This window comes from Pelodiscus sinensis, chromosome 19, assembly GCF_052426305.1.
Source record: "Pelodiscus sinensis isolate ZL-2025 chromosome 19, ASM5242630v1, whole genome shotgun sequence".
NCBI lineage: Eukaryota > Metazoa > Chordata > Testudines > Trionychidae > Pelodiscus > Pelodiscus sinensis.
Genome location: NC_143070.1, coordinates 22,581,987 through 22,602,365, shown reverse-complemented (window position 1 = coordinate 22,602,365; position 20,379 = coordinate 22,581,987). Strand labels below are relative to the sequence as shown.

General features: G+C 51.4%; 3 non-coding genes across 3 annotated transcripts; 1 reads left to right on the top strand and 2 right to left on the bottom strand.

Moving 5' to 3' along the window:
- Positions 1-2,552: 2,552 nt before the first annotated feature.
- Positions 2,553-2,626, bottom strand: TRNAI-UAU (transfer RNA isoleucine (anticodon UAU)). The gene has a single exon. It is a non-coding gene; the product is annotated as a tRNA-Ile (tRNA).
- A 7,545-nt stretch (positions 2,627-10,171) lies between these two features.
- On the bottom strand, positions 10,172-10,243 carry TRNAE-UUC (transfer RNA glutamic acid (anticodon UUC)). The gene has a single exon. It is a non-coding gene; the product is annotated as a tRNA-Glu (tRNA).
- Positions 10,244-16,706: 6,463 nt separating this feature from the next.
- Positions 16,707-16,778, top strand: TRNAR-CCU (transfer RNA arginine (anticodon CCU)). The gene has a single exon. It is a non-coding gene; the product is annotated as a tRNA-Arg (tRNA).
- Positions 16,779-20,379: the final 3,601 nt, after the last annotated feature.

Below are 20,379 nucleotides of genomic sequence, written 5' to 3'. Positions count from 1 at the left end.
GGTTGGAGTGATCAGGCCAGCTGCGCAGGGGGGCAGGAATGTTTCCGCCTTGTTCTCACAATTATTCTGGAGGACACTTGGGGGACGTTCGACTCGCCAAGCTCCAGCCAGGGGAGCAGACAGCGGAATCTCTCTTTAAAGGACCCGAAGGCTCCTCCACACCAATATGGGCCCTGCTGAGCCTGCCTGAGATACGATCCTTGCTTTAGGGCTATCCTGTGTAGGGCTTCATCAGCCCAGGGAGCAAAGGGCAGGCGGCATCCCCAACGATGCACGGGGCAGGTCCACGTCTCCAGCCCTGAGAATGAGGTCAGGGGAAAAGTGCTGGGAGGCACCTTCTAGTAGAACCTGGAGCTGCAAAATACGTAGGCATCTCATGCCTTCACTGAGAATGGACCCACATCCTGAAAGGGACAGAAAGTGGCCTTAGAAGAGCCAGTGTAGCTGAGCAAGCTGTGCAGGTGCTTGTCTTCCTGATGGTCTAGTAGCTAGGATTCAGCCCTTTCACTGCTGTGGCCTGGGTTCGGCTCCCAGTCAGGGAAACCAGCCTTGTCATGAAACCTGTCTGGTCTTTGCCCTTTTCTGTCACAGGGAGTGCCAGTGGGTTGAGGGAAGGGAGGTGGAGGTGCTGGGGTGCCAGAGGCAGGCTGTGGCTGGGGAGACCTGCCAAGCACAATTCTCAGGCAGCTCCTTCCCTGCATGGGCAGCACAGGTTGTATGGCTGGGTGAATAAGAGCTTGTTGGGATGTGCCAGGGCTTCAGCTGTGAAAAACAAAGGGCCATGCAGCCCCTTCTCTCAGCTGTGTGTGGGGGGCAGAGGAAGCAGGGAATCTGCCTGAGGGGTCTTGCTGCCATATTGGGTGGCTTCATGGGCTGGATCCAGCCCACTGGCCTATATTGCCCAGGCCTGGCTTAGAGGGAATGTAGGCTGTGGGGGAGGGATGCTGTAGAAAGGCCAGTCCGGCCTTCCTGGGCAGGGCATGATGATGTCTGTTTTGTGCAGCACGGCTGCCAAACATCCCAGATAGAGAATTAGAGGCCAGAGAAATCCACATCCAACAGCCAAAGTAGCTCAGTGGGGAAAACATTACACTGAAGATCTAAAGATCCCTGGTTCAAATGGGGCAGGGTCTGGAGAGGTGAAGCAGCTGAATGGAAAAAGCAAGGACAGTAGGGTACCAGCTACCAGCTGAGAACCTCAAGCACAGAGTGTTGTGTTGGTCCCCTAGTGTAAGGGGCAGGGTTCAGGAGTTTGAATCCTACAAGCTGAGTTCAAATCTCAATGGCTCCTACGGGGGAAGTGTTGGTTTGTGTAAATCCTTGAATATTGATCTTCTTGCCTCTCTTGCTCAGTTCTACTTTGTGCTAACTTTTTCAATGTAAGGATTTTGGAGAAAACTCTCAAACATCTGCTCCAGTGGCGCAGTGGATCAATGCACAGTACTTATAAGGCAGTGCACATAGGAGACATGCTGAGGTTGTGAATTCAGACATCACCCAGAGCAGTGGTTTTCAGTCCCTACTGGGCTGTCCCCTTCCAGTGAACCCTGTGGCAGCTGAGATTCCAGCTCAGAGGAGACTATCAGTGAAAATTCCCCCTTCACAGATAATGGCCTCATCAGAGTGAATGCTGGGTGGCTAGGATCTAAGGCCAAGTGGCACAGAAAGAGTTGGACCTTGGTCCGTCTTGCTTCCAGGGTCGTCTTGCCCATCTTCTCCCTCCACCCCCGACCAATCAGCAGCTGCTGTCCCTTTCAGCCACTGGGTCAGCTCAGGGAGGGAGGCAGGAAATGGGGCAAAGGAGCCAAACAAGCTGAGGGAGGTGGGAAATTCTGATCTCTGCATCTCCCCTGTGTGAGGGTTTGTCTACTCGTCATTCCTCTTTTGAGAGACAAATGCAAATTCAGCTGAGTGAAATTGCAAATGAAGTGGGGATTTGCATAATCACGTCTGGCCACTATTTCAAAATATGCTATTTTAAAAGAACAGGCGCTGTCTAGACGCAGTTATTTCGAAAGAAAACCCTTTCTTCAAAATCACCCTTAATCCTTATAAAATGCGGTTTATGGGTTATTTCTGAGGAAGGGTTGTCTCCTGATATAAGCATATCCCAACAGCATTTTGTAGTTCAAAATACTTTATTTTGAAATACAAAACGCTGTTGAGATACGCTTATTTCATATTTAATACTATATTTTCAAAATAAAGTATTTTCAAATAGCACTGGTGTGTGAATATGCAAATGAAGTGCAGGATATTTAAATCCCAGTTTCATTTACAATTTCATGTGTCTACATTTGCATCCCTGGCAGGATCTCTGGGCACTGGCACCCCCAGTGAATCACAAGTGTGTGTGGCGCTGGCTCTGCTGTCCCAGCAATTGCAGCAAGATCCCTGCCTTGCCAATGCCAGTCACAGCAGCCTCTGCACCTGCTCCAGGCTTGTGGTTTCCTTCTTTCCAACCCTCCCCAATCAGCAGTTCCATGGGTGACCAGGGGAGGCCTCTTCTGTATTCTAGAAGGATTCAGGAAAACATGACAAAGGCTGCAACAAGGCACCACTGGGATTTGAACCCAGGATTTCCTGTTTATAAGGCAGGCACTTTAGCCAGCTAAGCCATGGTGCTTTTTGTGGCTAGTTACCCCCACAAAAGACAAATTCCCTTCTTGGCTATATACCAATTATCGATCTTTTCCAGGATACCTTTTATATCTGGGAAAAACTCTGCCGTGTCCATGGAATGGGTCAACTTTTTAAGATCAGTTTCCAAAACAGTAGGTGTGTTCTTTCTGAAGGCCTGTATTCCTCATTGTATTAGGAGGAATAAGGGCTCTTCCCAAAGAGAAGGTTTTCCGCACATTTGGGCCCATGTAGATGGGCCAAATGTCAGAAAAGCCTCTTCTGAAAGAAGAAAAGTGTCTCTAAAACCGTTCTAATTTATGGTCCCAGACAACACCTTTGAATTCCAAAGTGCAACCATTCCCCATCAGTCTGGGAGGGGTCTCAAGGCCTATGCAGCCCAAGATATGCGATTGGTAGCTCATACCCACAATCTTTTTGTTAATTGCTGTGCAACCTAAGGATAACTTGCTAAGTACACACTACAGTCTGCCACTCTACCAGCTGAGCTATTGAAGGGTGCCTGAGTGCCACTGGTTTGTCCATGTTGGCCCATCTACAAGTGTCAGGGCAAGTGCTCCCCCAGGTGGATGGCATCGCAGGTGAGAGGCAGAAGAACCCAGGAGCACAAGGGTGCTTCACATGCAGAAGGACCCCTGAGCTAGATCCATTCATGTCACAGCAAAAGAAAATTAGCTGGGTTCTTCTCCTGGGTCTTTTTTTGTTTCAATGTCTCTAGGGGTGCAGGAGGGGCAGATCCACAAAAAAAAAAAAAAAAAAAAATGGATTGAGTGAATCTTGGGCCAGCCTCTCACTTGTGCTGCTCGCTCTCCCGGACAGATCCCAAGGCAATAGCTTCACACCCAATGGATGGGTTAGCAGAGGCCTGGGGGCAATAGGCAGAGTCTGGCAGCTGCTGGGACCAGACCTGAGGGCATCAGGGGAAGCAGCAAGAAACACAAACTCAGCCCCCTGCATCTCTAGCCAGGCTGGTAGGTTACAGGGCCCTAACACATCTGAGCCAGCAGGATGACAGACCAAACGCCAGTGGGCGCCAGACACCCAGAAGAAGGCACAAAAATCTCTTCTCACCAGCCTGAGGACAAGAAATCTAAAGCAGGAGGGTTTTGCAACAACCAGCCTAGGAAAATTCCACTGACAGTTAAACTCAGGTTGCAAAGTTAAGAGCCCTGAGTGCTGCCCCTTGCAGCATGGGACAAACAGCTGATGTTTTTGGTGGGCACCTGGGGCTCTCAGCTCTCAGGCTGCCTCTGCTCTCCTGGCTCCCTCCAGTTGCCTCATCCCAGCTGCTTGTTTATTTTTTCCTTTTATTTCAATACCAGCTCTAGTAGAAGCCGTGTGACACTCTCCCCTCCCCCATCACGGCATGGACAGGTCACAGCCCCCAACCAGACTCTGAAATGGCCCCCTGCATTTCCTCTGGCCCCATGGGGTTGACAGGAAAGAGGCCCAAGGCCAGGCTGGAGCCAGGGGAAACAGGAGGCAGGAAGAACCACAGCTCCTCTTTGCGCAAAAGCCTCTTGTGCAAAAACAGACCCCAATTAATTATGCAAATGAGCATGGCAATATGCTAATCAGTACTTCATTTGTATGAACTTTTGCAGAAGAGAGGTGCAGTATGGAGATAGCCTAGGTGGTAGATAGCTATGAAGTAACATAGATTCAGGAAAAATCCCTGGGCTGCAATCCTTAGTTACACAAAATAAGAATAATTCACCAGCTCAGACGTGATTTCTAAACCCCCAAACAAGGAAAATAATAAAACCTGATGGACTAGGGAGACTACTCCCTACTTACACATTTCAAGAAGTCCAATACTAACCTGTACAAGAGTGTGTGGCCTAAAGGATAAAGTGTCTGACTGCAAATTGAAAAATTAAGGGTTTGAGTCCCTTTGTAGTTGTATTTACCTCCATTTGTCTGTGCTTGTGGATCCTGCTATCTTTGGCCTGGAAAGGTCCTATGTAGCACTGTGGTTTTTCTGTAACCCTATTGGAAGGCCTGTAGGTATTCAGTAGGGCTACGTCTACACTGGCCCCTTTTTCGAAAAGGGCATGCTAATTTTAAACTTCGGAATAGGGAAATCCGCGGGAGATTTAAATATCCCCCACGGGATTTAAATAAAGATGTCCGCCGGTTTTTTCCGGCTTGGGGAAAAGCCGGAAAAAAGTGTCTAGACTGGCCCGATCCTCCGGAATAAAGCCCTCTTCCGGAGGATCTCTTATTCCTACTTTGAATAGGGCTTTATTCTGGAGGATCGGGCCAGTCTAGATGCTTTTTTCTGGCTTTTCCCCAAGCCGGAAAAAAGTGGCAGCCATGTTTATTTAAATCCCGCAGGGGATATTTAAATCCCCCGTGGATTTCCCTATTCCGAAGTTTAAAATTAGCATGCCCCTTTTGAAAAAGGGGCCAGTGTAGACGTAGCCTAGGTCTAAACTGAAGCCTTCTTCTGCAGCCAGATGGAAGAGCAGCAGCAATTAGTTGTAAAGCCTGGAGTCACATGCTCATATTCCAGCTATATGACATTTAAATAGTGTTACACAAGGCTGGGGGGGGGGGGGAGAAGAGAGTGTCTTATCCTAGTGGCACCCACTGTCACCAGGCAGGAAACAGATCTCAAGGTGAGTAGAGAAAACGTAATTACCAGCATTTTGTCTGGCAAAAGACTGCTTACCAATAGTTGTGGTTGTGCAATGGGCATTCTATGATTCTTGTCCTCACTTTCCTATTGTTTGTCTGTGTGATAGTCTGGTTTGGATCTGTTTCTGTCTGCTGTATAATTGATTTTGCTAGGTGTAAATCAACTAAGGCGGTGGGGTATGATTGGTTAGGTAATTCTGTTACAGTATGTTATGTTTGGTTAGTGAAATTATACTAAAATAATGGATTAAGGAAGAACTAAGCAGTATTGAGTTTCTCTATATAAACTGGGGTCCAAGAAGGAGCCCAGCAAGAAGAAGGAAAAGGGGAGAAGAGAAGAGGAAGGAAAAGGGAAAGGAAGACCAAGGAGGAGGAGAGAAGACCTTGAAGCAGAACTCACCTCCAAGGCATCCTAAGACGAGAACAGCCAGAACTCCTCTGCACAGCTGTTGAAATGGTTTGCTGTGTGAATTCTATGGCAGGTGACTAGGACTGTGCACTGGAATTATTTACCAGTTTCCCTAGTCCCCCATTATACACAGCTGTGATGGCCTAGTGGATAAGGTGTTAGACTTGTAATCCAATAGTCTTTCCCTGCACAGGTTCAAATCCTGATCACAGTGAGGCCTGTGTTTTGGCCACACCCCTTCCTAGGGCAACAAGGGCCTCTGTGAGTTACCAGCAGTGGGTCTGTTAGTGTGGATATCTAACTAATTGCACCATTAGGCCATGCCTTCACTCAGGTGGAGATTTTTGCTGCAATCCATCTCTGGGGTTACGTCTACGCTGCAGGCATTTTGCACAAAAACTTGCAGAGTGTCTATACTGCATGCATGTTCTTGTGCAAGTAAATTTACAGTATAGCATCAGAAAACAGGTCTTCTTCCGGAATAATTATTCCTCTCCCCATGAGGAATAAACCCTCTTGTGCAAGAGCTCTTCCACAAGAGGGCAGTATTGGCAGGCAACATTAATTTCTTGTGCAAGAAGCCCCTATCTGAAATGACCATCAGTGCTTTCTTGCGCAAGAGAGTGTCCACTGCCGTGGATGCTCTTGCGGAAGAGCACATCTCTTGCACAAAAGCACATGGCAGTGTGAACGCTTTCTTGTGCAAGACCTTTTGCACAAGAACTATTCTGCAAAAGAGTTGTTGCACAAGAAGCCGCCAGTGGCTGCTCTACCTCGACTTAGAGCCCCAGGAGGCACTGGGGAGTAATGACTTTGAATGGCCCTGGGCAGGAGATATTTTGAAATAGCAATAGTGGAGCATCCACACTATGGCTATTGCAAAATAGATATTTCAGAAGAGGCGTTATCCCTCATGCAGTGAGGTTTACAGATTAGGAACTAAGCCGTGGCTGACTTTTGAGATGAGTGAATAGGAAGAGAGAGGGGCCACTGGAGGCTCTTTGCCCTCTAGATGTCTCTGCTTGTGAAAAAAATAGGGACCACACACCATTGGAGAACATATGTATCAATCCTACTGCCTCTCACATGCTAAGCAAATGCTTTACCACTTGAGCTAATTCCTCTGCTATGCAAGCACCAAACCTCTTGGTGACTGCCCTTCTCCACAGGGACATCTGTCTTCCAGGTCAGTCAATCCTGGGAAAGGAGAAGGCTCCAACAAGGCTCCTCCTCACACTCGTGCTTGGGACCCTCATTCTCTCTCTGGCCTCAAGGACAGATTGCAAGGAGATTCCCTGTAGCAAAGTCGGGGGCATTTCTGAGTGGGCCCCTGCCCTGCTGCCTTTCCCACCTGGACACTGTCATGGACTCGCTATGAGGTCACCACCTCCCAACCTCGTTTAGTCCAATAAGCTGAGGGGCTGCAAAAGGCCCTTGTGATGGCCTGAAAATAATCGGCGTAACAGCATTGCGCAAGAGGGTTTTCGTTGTGCTAGAAAGGGCAGTGTAGACAGCTCCTTCTGGTGCAAGAGCTTCTTCCGCAAATATGGTGGCTATGCAAATGAGGCTCGGCAATATTCCACATTTAGCCTCATTTGCATATTACTCATGCAAGAAGCTCCCTTCAAAACACCTCACACCGGTGAGTGAGGGTGACTGTGGATAAACCCAGCTGTGCTGTAGAGCAGCTGTTAGATGGTAAAAAAGAGGGTCCCCTTTGTCCACCCTAAGCTACTCACACATATAAGAAAACTTCAGTTGAAGACACCAGCATGTGTGTCAGGATAGCTGAGTGGTCTGAAACACCAGACTCAAGCTACTGTCTTTCCCCTAGTGGGGTGTGCTGGTTTCTAAATGGAAGTGTGGGTTAAAATCCCACTCCTGGCACCTTCTGTTGAGAGAAGTGAACTGATTTTGATGTCTCCCCTGCCGTCGTAGATGTGCTTGCTTAAGGTTTCTCTTAGGCTGCATCTATAACGGCTGTTATACTGCAATAACAATGGGAGCGTCTACACAGCAATTCCATTATTCCAACTTCTGTAAAGCTCCATCTAGACCAGTGGTCTGAGGAGCCAGGAGGTTCCCAGGCTGCAGACAGCCAAGCCCACAGGCAAAGACAAAGTGAAGTCCCAGCCACTTCCTGCTCAGCCCAGCAGGGTCTCTGTGTGGCCCCCAGACCTTTGGCTGGGGGGCTGCCGGGGCCCAGCATGGGCACGACCTGTGAGTGCGACAACAGTTAATGTCTCTGTGTGGCCCCCAGATCTTTTGTTTGCTGTTGCCAAGTGGAAGGGCCCAGATTCTACAACACTCACAGGCCCCACAGGAGGGGGCTGGTTTGCTGCTTCACCCCATGGCCCAGCAACAAGACCCCAAACTCCCCCTGTGCCCTGAGAGTGCAGTTTGCTGAGAGCCTCCCCCCTCCACCACCTACCTGAGACTCTGTTTGCTTGAGACCCCAGAGCCCTCCCTTGGGCTGCCTGGCATGTGGGGAATTAGGGCTAGTGATGGATTTGCAGAGTCCCACAACAGCTGCTGCCAGCGTGCGGATGTGCACGTCTGTCTGGGGTTACTGGGCACCGGCCTGATTGGGTGAGTCCCAGATTCTGTTCCTGCCAGGATGGACAAAGCAGCAGGGAGAGAGGAGCTTCAATAGCTCAGCTGGCAGAACAAGGGCAGGTGTTCTTAGGGGGCTGGCTTGATGCTGCTCTAAGGAGAGCTCCTTTTCCCTTCCCTGGCAGAGGAGGGGCAGGACTTGCTGGCAGGGCAGAGAAGGCCCTTCCAGGAGGCACTGCTGGGCTCTTCACAGAAGAGCCAAAGAAGGGATAAGCCTCAAGAACAAAGGCTTTTACCAAAGCTTGGGATTGAACAAGGGACCTTTAAATCTTCAGTCTAATGCACTCCCCATTGAGCTACTTTGGCACCTGATGCACTGCCCCCTTTGGGCCTGCTTCTTCTCTCCCAGTACGTCTCCACTGCATGTTGTGCTTGCACAAAAACCTCCCCCTGTCCGTGTGGCTGGCAGTGGTTGCTAGATGGATCCATTCACATGTAGCTTCACTGAAACCCCCCTGGTTTCTGCCTTGAGCCTCCCCCAGCACAAGGAGTGGTGCCCAATAGAACAGTCCCTGTAAGAAATGTGTCACTTTCACCCCTGGGAACAGCTCAGCCATGCAAAGGGGCTGCCTGGGGCAGGACATTAGCCCTGGAGGGCAGGGGTGGGTGTGGCAGTGACATCACAAGGGCCTTTTGCAGCCCCTCAGCTTATTGGATAAAGGAGGTTGGGAGCCTGTGCAGGGGCAGGCCAGGCTGCCTGAGAAATGTGCTGAACTGCTGGCCGTGAGTGAGCCAGGTAACTCTCCCAGCCAGAGCCTGTCTCTCGCACCCCAGGCCCTCCTTTCCCTCAATCCTTATATGGTACCCCACATAAACCAAACCTTCTGCCCCCCTGAATCCACACCCCTCCCAGATCCTGCACCCCAACCCTCTGCCCCAGGTCACAACCCCACCCCCTGCAACTGTTCCTGCACCCCAGTCTTCTGCCCCAAGCTCCTGTCTGCACCAGCCTCCATCCCAGACCCCCACCTCCTCCATTAATAGCATGGAAAAGTGCAGCCCTGGGAGCAGTTCCCCATCAAAAGTGATTGCCCATGAAAGCCCTAAGCTGTGCAGCATCCCAGCCCTCCCCAGCTGCTTAATGAGCCCTGCCCAGCCAGGGTCTCAGGACTCTGCCCATGGAGCTGCCCTGTCTTCTCCAGAGCCCTTTGGCTGGCACTGGGGAGGCCTGAGTCCAGGCAGTGCCCAGTGGAGCCCAGCGAGGGCAGACGGAAGGGCTGGTACTTGGGGTGGGGCCGGGGGCTGTTCTGAAAGGCTGCAGGTGCCGTTAGACCTTTTTGTCCTTCCCTGTCTCACCCCAGCGCTGAGCAACACTCAGTGTCGGTCTGAGCATCCATCCTGCTCTGGGACCTGTCTTTGTGGCAGGAACCTGCCCAGGCGGCTCCAGCAGTGAGGCCCCTCCCTGGCAGCACCAAGCAGTGAGAGCTGAGTGAAGGGGGAGGCAGGCCCAGGGGGAGAAGGCTCCATGACTGTGTCAGAGGGAGGCTCTGCCCTGTCCAGTGGGGAATCGTTGCCTCTCCGAGGGGCCCAGGCCTGGTGGGTCATTTCCCCAGGTTACTGAGTGAGGGCTGGAGCCAGTTCTGGGTTGTCTCCTCCAACAACAAAAGCAAACCAATAGATCTTGTGCGGACCTGACACTGTGCTGGGCTAGTGCTGTGTGCGCCACAGAGCTTCCTGCAGGGCTGCCCACATGGGAGAGGGGAGGGACCGTTTGAGTCACCAGCTCTGGCCCTTCTGAAGGGCTTGTGAAAATGGCAGGTGCTGTCTTGGCGGGAAAGGGGCCCTGAGTGAACCCCTTGGGCCACAGCTGCTGTAACAATGAGATGAGATGAATGAGTAAACAACTATCATGTGAAAATTGATGCTGGTTTCCCTGACTGGGGATTAAACCCAGGCCTCAGCAGCGAAAGTGCTGAATCCTAACCACTAGACCATCAGGGACACATAAAGATGCCTTTTTCTTTACCTACATTAGCCTTTCACAGGCCATTTTCTTTCCCCTTCAGGACAGGGGTCCATTTTCCATTTCCCAGGGGACAAGAACAGAAACCAAACAGAACATCAAAGCAGCCAGACTGGGCCATGCCAGCTGTCCATCTAGCCCGGGATCCTGTCCCATGACAGCAGCCGATTTCATTGCCCAGTAGGAAACCTCAGAACAGACAATTGTTAAGTGATCCTTCCTGTTGTCCATTCCTAGCTTCTAGAATACACCAGCTTGGGACACCTGCCCTGTCCATCCTGGTTAAATGCCATTGATTGACCTTTCCTGCATTAAATTATCCAGTTATTTTTTAGACCTTCTTGTAGATTTCACCGTCATAACATCCTCCAGCAAGGAATTCCACTGGGTGCAAATATGCTTCCTTTTTAACTTGGTTACTTACCAATTTCATTCTGTCACCCGGGATCTTGAGTAGGAGAAAAAAATTCTTATTTGCTTTCTGTACCACTGTCATTATTACATAAAACTCTGTCCCATCGCCCCTGAGTCGTCCCTTTCCCAAGCTGAGAAGAAGAAGTCCCATGAATTCCTGGGAGCTGCTGTTCCAAAGAAGAGGCATTTCCCATGGAAAAGATGGCCAAGCCCAATCCCCTACACAGAGCCCCAGAAAATACCAATGGACACTGGGTACTTGTAAAGCTCCCTCTTGGGCAGCGCTACGGAATGCATCCGGCTGGCCATTGGGCTGATGAACCCATCAACAGATGAGTCCCCGTAAGACTTCTCAGCCCAAGTGCAGAGACTGTGGAGTCTCCCACTCCCAGCCCAGTGGCAGAGGGGCAGCGCCCTGAGGAGGTGGGTCCCGAGGCAGCGGAGACCTTTGAAGGGAGCGGAGACGTAAGGTAAGAAGGAAGGAGAACAAGTCACCTCTTCCCAGGTGAGATGTGGTTGGAAACTACCAGATCCAGTGCAAGCTGAGCTCCAAGGGCTGGTTCCTGCCTGGTAGCTCCTTGCAGGGCCTGGGTTGAGAAGTAACAAGGAGCCGTGTGTGGCCAGGAGAAAGGGTGCAGAAGGAACGTGGATAAAAGAGCAGGGTGGGGGAGCAGGAACAAGGGAGGGTGTCAAAGGAAGCTGGGGGTGCTGGGTGGGAAGAAAGCAAGGGGAATGGGGTGGCTGGGGCCTGGGCATGAGACAGAACATGATGTGTCTTTGTGTCTCCTTCCAGGAAAGGCCACAGCCACACTGCCCCAAAGGTGCACAGCTACAGCAGTGGCACTTTCAGGGTGGACCCTGGACTGTGTGGCTGCAACGACCTGGTCTCAGGAAAGGCATCACTGAGAAGTCTCAGCCCCAGCCCTGCCTCCTCCAATCTCAGCCTAACCTGTTTAGCTGTCTCCCAAATGCTCCTGAAAGCCAGAACACATGCTGCTCATCTCTGCACCAGCTGGCAGGCCCTGGAACTGCTTTGTGGGCATCAGGGGAAACTGCAATAAGAGAAGACACTGGCTACGTCTAGACTGGCATGATTTTCCACAAATGCTTTTAACAGAAAAGTTTTTCCATTGTAGAAAAGAGTGTCTAGATTGTCATAGACGCACCTTTTGCGGCAAAGCATCCATGCCAATCTAGACGCGGTTTTGTGCAAGCAAACCCCGATTGCCATTTTCGCCATCGTGACTCTTGTCCCCCCTGCTTTGGGATGGGCAATGGCAACAGGTGGAGGAACTGGGAGAAAAGTCCCAGAGAGCAGCCCCATGACTGAGCTGGCTAAGAAGCTGCTGGGTATGGGGGAGGTGAGGAAGGCAGCCCCCAGTGGTGCCTGGCCAATATGTCTGTTCTGCCCCAGCTGTAGGGCGTAGGCAGGAGAAGATGGGAGTGAATCCTGCTACCTATGCCATGGCTTGGCCCAGGAGAGCTGGGATCTAGGAGCTTTTCACCCAGCTTTGTGGGAGGCCAAGTAGGAAGGGGCCTCTGGAGGCTCATAGCCCCCTGGCCTGCTGTATCTGTGGAAAGGGGGAAGAGGACACTCACTTGTCACTGGGGAACAGGGCGCATGGATCCCACTTGTTCCTGCAGAAAATGAAACAGGCTGAGCATTTTGCAGAGAACAGGCCAGAGCCCTTCTCCTGTCCCTGGAGAGATGGAAATGGGGCTGTTCCTTTTGGGGAAAGAAGTGGGTGTGATGAGAGTGAGGTTTGAGCTCGAACCTCCCCACAGACCAGAACCCCACATTAGGGGCAAGAAAAAGCTTTGAGCCAGGCAGTGGAAAACACTTGGCTCCTGTTATGCTGTGATGGGATATTAGGAAACTTTTTGCATGCAGCCTGGCTAGCTCAGTTGGTAGCACATGTGACTCTTAAACTCGGGGTCATGGGTTCAAGCCCTATGCTGGGTGATTCTCTTCTTTAATTCACATTCTCAGCCTACAAGCAATTCACTCAGTTTTCACCAGGGTTTTAGAACGAAAAAGTCTAGTCGTAGGGTCCAGCTTTAGGAGAACCAGAGACAGAATCAACTGCAATTTCCATCTTCTGAGGAGAAGGGAAGAGGATTTTCTTCTCCTCAGTTCTAGCCACATCAGCCCAGGGAGGAGAAAAAATAACTCGCCGCCTGCTGATTGTCCCGTCAGCTTCTGTAGCTTCACCTCCTTCCACAGCAGCTCCAGCTTTGAGCTACAAATCTCAAGGGGCTGGTGAGGAAATGAGGAGCTGGCAGCTTGGGTTAGTGGCTTCCCTAAGAACAAGAGGTGGAGTGTTCACAAGGTGCATTCCCCTCTCCCGCAGAGCAGGGTGTTAGAAAGAGCTGGGAACAGAACAGTCAGACAAGTTCCATACTCAGCCGTGTGTTTCTGTGGTGTAGTGGTTTTTATGTTTGTCTAACATGCAACAGGTCCCTGGTTCAAAGCCAGGCAGAAACACTGGGTCTTCTCTTATTTCTGCTCCTCTCGGTGCCTGGGATAAGCCCAACTCCTATGCGACAGAGGGGGTGACATCAGCTGAGAATGCCCCTTGGTGCCAGCCTGGGGATGCCAGATGGGTCAGTCCAGGCACCTGATGGACACTTGTGTCTCAACCTCCCCTGCCCTCGGAAGCTGGCGTTTGGGGCTGGCTGCTCCTGCTGCTTCCATTGTGTGACTTGCCCAAGGAGGAAGTGAGGCAGGAATGGGGCAGAGGAGGGAGGCCAAGCTGAGGGGGGCAGGACAAAAGCTCAACAACTTTTGAATATCTAGGTAGGCATACACCACCTCCCTGCAGCTTAGAAGTCCAACATGCTTTCTATTGCACCACAGAGCCTGATGAACTTCTAAACTTGATATCTCCACTCTGCTTTGTAGCATGTAAATTGCTGGGGGAAAAGAAAGGGGAGGCAGGTTTGTCTCTTTTAGGAGAGCAGGTTGAAAGAGGGAGGGGGCTACCGAGCCCCCGCCAGAGAAAATAAGAGACAAGAACTGAACTGCACCTGGAGAACGTGGGCATTGATCCCACTGCATTTTGCATGCTAAGTAAGTGCTCTATCAGCTGAGCTAGCTCTCCTACCCATGAGAGATGTGACTGCCTCACCTACCTTGTTCCAGAGCTGCCCAAGGCTCCTTTCTGAAAGGGCTACTTGTGGGCCTGAGACCCGTGGGCCGGCTAGCTCGGAGGTTTAGGATGTGGAGCTCATATCACACGGACACGTCTTAAGAGCAAGCCCCTTATTTCAAGCCATAACGGGCTCGCTATTCCGACATCCCTGCAAACATCATGGCGCAAGGAGTGAGGGATGTTTCAGAACAGCAATTTATTTGGAACTAAGTGCTGTGCAGCCAGCGCCAAATTACAAAATAAGCTATTTCAAAATTGACTCGAAATAAGCTACACAATTGTATCGCTTATTCTGAGCTATGGGACACACCCCTAGTGAGTTAGAGTCCAGCTCTGCCCCCAGCTCCCTGCCCACCCACACATGTACTGACTCCCTTGCTGCCATGGGGCTGTTTGCATTGGCCTCTTCTCTCTTTAGCCAGGCTTCTGCCAGGACTGAGACTGAGGCAGGAGAATGTGGCCTGGCTCCCTGCACCTGAGCCCTGCATTTCGCATCCCTTCAGAGACAGATGACTGTACAATATGAAACGTTGTTGTTGTTGTTGTTGCCTTGGAAACTCCCCACAGACCTTCCCCTGGGGTCTCGGTTAGCCCGCTCACACTGCACAGCTTACTTTGAGGTGAGGGTGCTCTGTAGATACACCCAGCCTGTTGAAGGCCAGCCTGCTGCGGGGAGGCTCTGGCCACTTCCTTTCCTTGTCTCTCTCAGACTATGTCTATATTCCAGGGCTACGTCTATACAGGCAGTCCCCGGGTTACGTATAAGATAGGGACTGTAGGTTTGTTCTTAAGTTGAATTTGTATGTAAGTCGGAACTGGTACATATTGTAGGGGAAACTCTAGCCAAACATTTTTTTTAGTTTTGGATAGCATAGGGAAAGGTTAACTCCCCTCTAATGTTTGTTTTGCTGTCTGTTCCCCTGTTCAGAAGATTTCACATCTATTTCTGTCCCTGTGACAAACTCAGGACTAAAGGAGTAACTCATCAAATACCAAACAGCTCTGCACCATGCTTTGAGCTAATAGCTTTATTTCCACACACCACCCAGGGTTCTAGGAGGAGGGTCCTTTTTTTGCTAACACAATGAGGCCAGCACTTTGTTTGTTTTGGTGGAGTCTTTGTTTGCCCAGGGAGCCCAGCATGTATAGGGGGAGGAGGGGCGGAGAGGCTGCTTTTGTCTGCTGTTCGGCAGCCTGTTGCTCAGGGGAGGGGGCAGCCTGTTGCTGGCAGGGGGGGAGAGGGGAGGCGTGCAGGATGCGAGGCCGCGGGGGGGGGGGGGGCAGCGGGCGTGGGGAGGCACTTTTCCTCTGCCCGGCAGCTCTGCGGGATCCCTGTCCCTGTGGCCAGCTGCTGCAGGCAGAGGCCAGTTGGAGCCGGCCGAAGAGGAGGAGAAGGTGGATTCTAGGACCCAGGTGAGCGAGCCCCAGGGACGCTGCTGCGCTCCGGGAGCTGGCATGTATAGAGGGGAGGAGGGGCAGAGAGGCTGCTTTTGTCTGTTCGGCAGCCTGTTGCTCAGGGGAGGGGGCAGCGGGCGTGGGGAGGCACTTTTCCTCTGCCCGGCAGCTCTCCAGGACCCCAGTTGGAGCCGGCCCGAGGAGGAGGAGGATCCTAGGACCCAGGTGAGCGAGCCCCGGGAATGCTGCTGCGCATGTGCGGGAGTTGCCTCACCCCGTTCGTATCTAGGGATCCGACGTAAGTCGGATCCACGTAAGTTGGGGACTGCCTGTACTGCAGGCTTTTTGTGCAAGAGCAGCTGTTCTTGCCCAAAATCTTGCAGAGTGTCTACACTGCAGGCACGTTTTTGCGCAAGTAGATTTATAGTATAGCATCAGACAACAGGGCTTCTTGCGCAAGAGTTATTCCTCTCCCCACGAGGAATAAGCCTTCTTGCGCAATAACTCATCCACAAGGAGGCAGTAGGAAAGTAGGAATAAGAAATCCTCCGGAAAAGGGCTTATTTTCCGGAGAATCGCGTCTAGACTGGCACTTTTCTCCGGCTTATCCCCAAGCTGGAAAAAAGCGTCAGCCATGTAAATGCCGCGGGGGAGATTTAAATCCCCCATGGATTTGCAATTCCGACTTGTCTCATTAACATCGCTTTTCCGGAAAGGGATGCCAATGTAGACATAGCCAATGTGTTTGCAGCCCTCTCTCTAGCCTCTCCCAGAGGTTCAGTGCCAGCTCCTTCTGAAACCCTGCCTGCCCCAGCCCCTCCCACTGCAGCCTGGGGAAAGGGGAAATCTCCACAGAGACACTCCCAGATGGGACCCTCAATCCCTTCTGCCCTCAAGGGGAAACCTCACAAAGGAGACTCCAGGCAGCCAGGCCATGGGGGTCTCTGAGATGCCCCAGCCCTGTAGCCTGTCCCACCTGGCTGCTGCCATGGACCCTCTGTGAGGTCACTGCCTCCCAACCAATGAGCTGAGGTGCTGCACAAGGCCCTTATGATGTCACTGCTGCCTCCCAGGGCTCATGTCCTGCCCCTGGCCAACCCCTTGGCATGTGTGAGCTGCTCCCCCTCCCCCCACTGACTCAGGGCTGGTTCTGGGGCTCAAGCAGGGAACATCAGAGGCTGCTCAGGGGGACACATTGGAGCCTGTGAGTGTTGCTCCCCCTGCTGTACTGACACGGCCATAGAGTCTCAGGAGGCTGCAGTGGTGGGAGACAGTTCCCTGGTTTCAGGAGGGAGACGAGACCTCAAGATCTCTGATTTGGAGCCAGCTACAGATACCCATAGAAAGCTGATTTTCAGAGGGGTGTGATCAGCCCTTCCTGTGTATCTGGCTTCTTCAAAGAGGCTTCATCAGGAGCTAAAAGTTGAAAATGGGCCATTTAGAAGAGTGAATTTCTGTCTCTGGGAAGGTTTTTTTGTGTGCCCCAGTGGCCTAATGGACAAGGCACTGGCCTCCTAAGCCAGGGTTGTGGGTTCAAGTCCCACCTAGGGTTAGTCTTCTCTCACTGGCAAAGAACTTCCTCTCTCTGAGACAGTTGGCAAATTTGCTCCATGGTGGCTGTTTCCCTCTCTACAGAAGCTGTTCACACCCCTCATTAGCAAATTCTGGTGTTAGGTTCAGTTCTGAATGCTAAAAGTCCAGGAAACCAAAGTTAGAATACAGGCGCACATTTTGCTCTGGAAGGCCCAAGAGTGAGATACAGACAGAAGAAGGTGGCTGTGGCTGTAGCAGAGCAGGGTCTGTCTTCAGGCAAAGTGGAGCCTGAGGATGAGAAGGCCCATGGGAGGCAGAGACTCCAGAGCGGGGGCAGAGGAGGCTTAGTTATTTGGTCTGGCAAAGTGACAGAAAATCCCCAGGCCCTGAGCATGGTGCGGGCGAGGCCCATGGGGCAGTTTGCCTGCTGGGGTTTGGGGGGTGGAGAAGCTGGGAAGCTCTGTGAGTGGATAAGGTCCCTGGCTGAGCTGCGCCACCTGCCGTGTAACTGTCCCTCGTCCCCTTTTGTGTGTCTGTTGCGCTTCCAGTGTCTTTCCTGAGGCACGTTCATCCAGCAAAGACCACCCCAGGGATCTTGTATCTTCCTTTGTGCATCTCAGCCACAGACACTTTGGGAGGCAAAGGTGTTGTGTGCACCATGGCTCAGCTGGCTAAAGCACCTGCCTTGTAAATAGGAGATCCTGGGTTCAAGGACCAGGGGTGCCTTAGTGCAGCCTTTGCTCACATTTTCCCAGGTCCTTCTGGGACACAGGAGAGGCCTCCCCTGGCCACCCATGGAACTGCTGGTTCAGAAAAAGGTTGATTGGGGAGGAGTGTTGGGAAGAAGGAAACCACAAGTGAGAAGCACCTTCTCTCCATGGCTGCAGGAGATGCAGAGGTTGCACCCTCAGGGTCTCTGAGCACGGACACCCCCAGGGAATCACAATGGCATGTGGTGCTGGCTCTCCTGTCCCAGCAATTGCAGTCAGAGCCCTGCCTTGCCAGTGCCAGTCACAGCAGCATCTGAACTTGCTCCAGGCTTGTGGTTTCCTTCTTCCCAATACCCCTCCCCAATCAGCCTTTTTCCTGAACCAGCAGTTCCATGGGTGTCCACGGGAGGCCTCTTCTGTATCCCAGAAGCTGCCAGGCTCTGACTCGTGCCCCCCCTAAATGCTCTTTTAAATTGGTCTTTATGGTCCTGCTCAGGGTGTTTTTCTCCTCAGCAGCGCACAAGAGAGAATCTGTTGCCAGTGGCCCTGCAAGGCAAGACGAGCTTTGCCTGCCCCCCTCAGCCTGACTCGCTACTTGGCCCCATTCCTGCCTCTCTTCACAGTGGCCAAAAGGGGCTGCGGCTGCTGCCGACAGGGAAGAAGCTGGAGGCAAGGTGCTGGCAGCAAGAGATTCCAGCTGCCTCTTTGCCCTGGGTTTCAGTGTGCCATGCCAGCCACCAGCCACCTTGACCAAACCTCAAAGCATCTGGACTAGTGAGCCCACATCACAGTGAGTTGCTAGTGGTCCTGTCAGAGAAGAGGCGCCTTTCTGAAAGGGCCATTTGTGAGCACAGCTCCTGCTGTTACCCTGGGATGCAGTAATGATTAATTTAAAACCCTAATTGGACGCGCCCTGACTTGTAGTGAAGATGGTAAATATCCCAAGTCCCAGAAGAAGGGATCGCCTGAGGCCGATTACTCGTGGCCGTATCTATCATTGGCACGTGGTTTTCCAAATAAAACTTCGAGTCTCAGTTGAGGGCCAAACCATATATTATAAAGTTAAGATATACAACAGCATGTAACAATAACTCTATAATCCTCCCTATCCCCGAAGACAAAGTAGATAGTAAAGACCCCTAAACAATAGGACTGTACATTACATTCACATGGCCTAGAACAGCTGAGGCACTCACGACCTTTATGCATTGGCTAGTTGCAAGCCGTGGCAGAGGAACAGTGAGGGGATCCCTCGATGTCACTTCAGGATGAGACCCTCTGGTTTGATGATGGATGGGATATGGACTATAAGTCGAAGGCCTTCCGCTCTCCGGTAATAATCCAATGGGATCCAAATGGTTTTCACCCAGGAATTTTCCACAGGCATAAAAAACCCAAAAATAGAACCCACCACACTCACACAAACACTACACTGACTATGCTCACACTCTCACACTCATTCTACCATTCACGCTACCACAGAGAGACATTCTACAGAACCAAACGCAATCAGGAACCCAACAAGAAAAAGGGAACCCAAACTGCTACTGAACTGGGGTATTTAAGCACTCTCCGGTGGGAAGATTCCAAAGGTGCTGAGTGCACTCTTTTGCGGGTGGGGTGCATAACATTCTGAACTGTGTGCAGCTATTTTGAGCCGAGTGCACAGCAATTCGGGCCGTGTGCACAACATTTGGTACCGAGTGCAAAGAATTAGAATGGGGTGCAGAGCACTAGTACCATGTACAATTTGGAAAGGCGGGAAACTTCCAACTGGCAAACTTCCTTGGTTCGAACTAAGATAGATGGTTCGAATCAACTGCCTTAGTCTGGTTTAATCAGGATTCATAACACACTACTTCACCATTTCCCCTCCACACAACCAATAAACACACAAACTGAGGTAACAGCTCTGTGAGGGGGAGAAGCCGGGGCATTTCCCTGCATGTGTAAAAACCATCACTGCCAGCCCAGGCTGGGCCAGTGCGTTGGCATCCTTCATGTCTGGAGTGTCCCGCCAGGGAAAAACTAAAACTCTATCAGGAGATAAGGGGTCAGGGTACTTCCTGGCAGGATCTATAGGGCTTGGGGTCCCTCCACCCCTGCCCAACAGGAAATATAGGATCGGGGTCCCTCCACTTCTCCCTACCAGGAGCTATGGGGCCAGAGGACCCTTCACCCCCCAGGGGGCTGCCTCTCTCACCACCACCGTACCTGGCAGGTGCCTTGACCAGCTTAGACATGGGGCTACTTTCTGGGAGTTTTCTCCAGCTGCTCCATGTGTTTCCATTGCCCATCCCAAGGGAGGAGAGAGTCACTCTCCATGGCTGCAGGAGCTGTAGAGGTTGTACTCACAGGTTCTCTGGGCACTGACACCCCCAAGAAATCACAAGGGCGTGTGGTGCTGTCTCTCCTGTCCTAACAAAAGACAGGACTATGCAGCAGTTTAAAGACTAACAAGATGGTTTATTAGGTGATGCGCTTTCGTGGGCCAGACCCACTTCCTCAGATCAAATTCTGGAAGAGAATTGGCATGACCATATATCCCAAAGGAATACAATGGGAAAAAAAGCAAACACTGACGAATCAGATTTAGAACAGAAGCGGGGCAAGGGGGGAGGGGGATAGTATCTATGAGATAATGATACTCTGGGTGATAATTGTGGAAGCTATCTTTGTAATGGGTAAGGGAATTAGCATCTTTTTAAGGCCCATTCGTAAAGTGTCAAATTTAAGCATGAATGACAGTTCAGAGATTTCTCTTTGTAGTCTGGTGTTAAAGTCTCTTTGAAGTAAGATACATGTAGTAAGATCGTTAAGACTATGCGTAGGTTGGTTAAAATGAAAGGAAACAGTTTTTTCCTAGTGAAAATGTCTGATGTCTGATTTGTGGCCATTAATTCTTTGGCA